Genomic DNA, 3,317 nt, shown 5'->3' on the forward strand with positions numbered 1-3,317 from the left:
AGTACTGACTTAAGCATTAGAGCGACCTCGCCGAGTTAGCCACCCCGGGTCCTCTGACATTGATTCCTTGCAGGTCTCTAAAGACTACGAATTCAATAATCAATCCAGCTCGCCACCAGGCAGCTCGGCCCTCTGGTCAGCTCGACAACTTATAGGCAGCTCGACATTCTGGTCAGCTTGTCACCTAACCTGCCTAGCTCGGCTCAGTCAGCTCGTCACCAAACCTACCTAGCTCGGTCCAGTCAGTTCGGCACCTAACCTGTCCAGCTCGACCCAGTTAACTTGGCATCTAATCTGCCCCCAGCTCAGAGCAAATGACGAGGTACTTAGCACAAAAAATTGATACATCACCAAAAAATTGATTCATCAAAATCTATATAGAATTCCTCTAAAAAGAGGCATGAAAATGTCCAAAATACATATGCAATTATTTTTTACCAAAATGTTTATTTTCCATTTTTTCTCTTCATATATGAATTGCTAGCCCAAACCTTTTTCCATCTCTTTTTTGAAATTGATTTATTTTCTAAATCTGCTCTTCATGTCAATCCTCAAAGTAAAAGTGCAATTTTAAAATTGGGTAACTTACAAAGACCCCCCTGTACTATGGGGTCTGTGACAAAGACCCCTGTACTATGACTGTGTAATTTTGAAATATGCCATTACAATATTTTTTAATCCCCATTTTACCCTAGTAATAATTATTTGAGAGAAAACAATGTTCCATCTTCCCTGACCTTACGATACACGAACAGCAGCGGCATAATCCCTTCTACCTCAGATCTCGGTAACGTGACTAGAAGTGCAGGAGGTCGGATTGAGTTTGAGGACTACAGGAGCTTAGCTTGTAAACAGGTCCAAATCCGCCCTGACCAAGCTTATTTTCTGATGAAAAGTTGTTTGTGGCGACTACAATGCTGGATAGGCTGAATAGCTTTAATTCATGATCTTCCTTCCCATCTTCAACTTCAAGTAATAATTTCTCTTGGTTTGTTTCATTTTGTTATGCTGAATACAGAGAAAAATAAGATCTTGCTCGTCTTTTGACTAACACAGACTTTCTTCTTTTCAACTTTTAGATCGACTGCAAGAGGTTACCTCTTGATCTGAGACTTCTCCTATTCAAGCAGCAAAAGATGCCCAAACCCAATAGAGGAATCAGTACGCCGGCTACTATGGCAACGGTGTACAACAACCATCGCCTATCTTTTGATTCTTTTTCTGCATTGGAAATCAATTACTTTCTACAACCAAATTGTTGAAAATTGAAATAATAGATGATTCATAGAGTTACTTGTTGCTTACCGTTGGCTGTCAATTGTTGATCAAGAAGCGAACCCAGAATATAGATAGGAATAGGACCCCAGGAGGATGATTCCCGAAAAGGAAAATCTCTGTTCCAAAGCTGGCATCCCGTCTCTTCGGCAACATAAGTTTTCTAAGCTAAACAAGAACAATTGCTCCAGCACATGTACAACGGTCGCATCTCGAGCTTTGTTGTAGGAAACACCCAGGTAGCGGTTCCTTGAAGCGCCCGGGCTGAAAAATCAAAGTCTGAAAATTCCACCTACACACTCCAAGTGATCCCAGTCCTAAACCCCTTCGCCTTCTGTTATTATTGTGTCCCTTGTTGCTGCAACTGCGTCATGGGATGTTCTTAGAGCAAAACAGAGTGAAAAGGCGAGAAGGGAAAATTTGAATTTCCCATAGGTGTTGCTGCTTCTCTTGGTGAGGAGAGACATCGTTAATCTATCAATCAACACACAGAAGCGATCAGCAGAGTAACTTGTAAATTAACGCGAGGGGAGTTACCGCCGTTACGGAAATCTGGGAATAGAAGGGATTACCGTCGCTGCTGTTATATCGTACGGTCGGAGAAGATCAACAGTGTTTTTCTTCCAAATAATTATTATAAGGGTAGTATGGGGATTAAAAAATATTACTGGCAGGTTTTAACATAAAGTTAACGGAAGTGTCTCACGGTCATAGTATAGGGAGTATTTGTCACAAAACAAAGTACCGGGGGTCTTTGTCACAGGCCCCATAGTACAGGGGGTCTTTGTAATTTATTCTTTAAAATTTTTATTATTTATAAAATTTATATTATTTTTTAGTAGAAGATAACCTTGGTAGTAATTGCATGTGTATTTATTTTTGAGCCTTGAGTATTCTAACCAATCTTTTCAAAACCGGACCGGACGGTTGGACTAGAAAGCTGAAATCGGTCATATTCTTTTTACCTCAAAACTATTTTTTGGCCAAAAATAGTTGATTTGGTTAGTAAATCATTGATCCGTGCAGTCGAACCATCGAACCGTTTGACCCAAAAAGGGTTTAGGCCACTTTTTTGTGTGTTTTTTTTGTCAAAATGAGCTATTTGTTTGGATTGAATGGTCATACCGTTTGACCCACGAATTGGATCCAGAACGGTTCCTTGTAAGGTCCGGTTTACAAACCTTAATTCTAACTAGACTTGTTCATGGGTCGGGTAGCCCGACGGCCCGACCCGAACCAATCGGTCTAAGTCGGGCTTGGACAAGACTTCAGGCCCACGGGCTCGGGCTTTCTCAAAAAAGCCCAGCTCAAGCCGAAGCCCGACTTGATAATGTGATATATTAATAAAATATTTTATAGAAAACATATACATATACATAATATTTTTCTTCTCTTTTTTCAAATAATAATGAGACTTTTCATTATTTTTTAGGTTTTTAGGTCTTTTAGTGTAAATAAAACAACTTTTAATTTAACTAAAAAGGAAAAAATCTTTTTTTTTCCAAATTTTTACTCGTTCAAGCCCGAACTTCAAGCTTTATAGTTGGGTCGGGCTCAGACTCAAGACCCAGGCCCGATGGTTGAGCCGGGCTCGGGTTCGAATCTGAATATTTTCCATTAATGTAGAGACAAAGCTCGACCCGGCCCGGCCCGTTAACAGGTATAATTCTAACGGAGTATTACTTACATCTGTGTCAGAAAGTCCAGGAGCTGATTAGTTACCAAAACTTTTGGGGGGTTTTCAGCAACGCTCAAAAACTCAAGGGTCATAGAGTTTATTAACTAAATTGAAAATCCATATGTTCCTACTAATAATGAGCTTATTAGTTATTACATTGATTAGGTCGCCCAAATAATTCTCTCTGAGGAATGTTGACAAAAAATCAAAGTTGACGTGGGTCAGAGACTCGGAGGGAAGGGCCTGGGGTGGTGTGACCGTGCTCCTATTTTATGATCTTATCCGCTAAATAAGGAGAAGGGCGCACGTTAGTGTAGAGCCTAGAATTAATTATAAACCTCGTTTTTTGGGAAACCACAAACGC

General features: G+C 40.2%; 1 long non-coding RNA gene across 1 annotated transcript; it reads right to left on the reverse strand.

Moving 5' to 3' along the window:
* Positions 1-362: 362 nt before the first annotated feature.
* On the reverse strand, positions 363-1,477 carry LOC148849937 (uncharacterized). Its single transcript, XR_016099755.1, has 2 exons — positions 1,306-1,477; positions 363-1,221 (listed from the first exon to the last, which is right to left on the reverse strand). It is a non-coding gene; the product is annotated as an uncharacterized LOC148849937 (long non-coding RNA).
* Between the last annotated feature and the right edge of the window lie 1,840 nt (positions 1,478-3,317).

Source organism: Nelumbo lutea, chromosome 5 (assembly GCF_056320005.1).
Source record: "Nelumbo lutea isolate HS-2025 chromosome 5, American lotus-T2T, whole genome shotgun sequence".
Classification (NCBI taxonomy): domain Eukaryota; kingdom Viridiplantae; phylum Streptophyta; class Magnoliopsida; order Proteales; family Nelumbonaceae; genus Nelumbo; species Nelumbo lutea.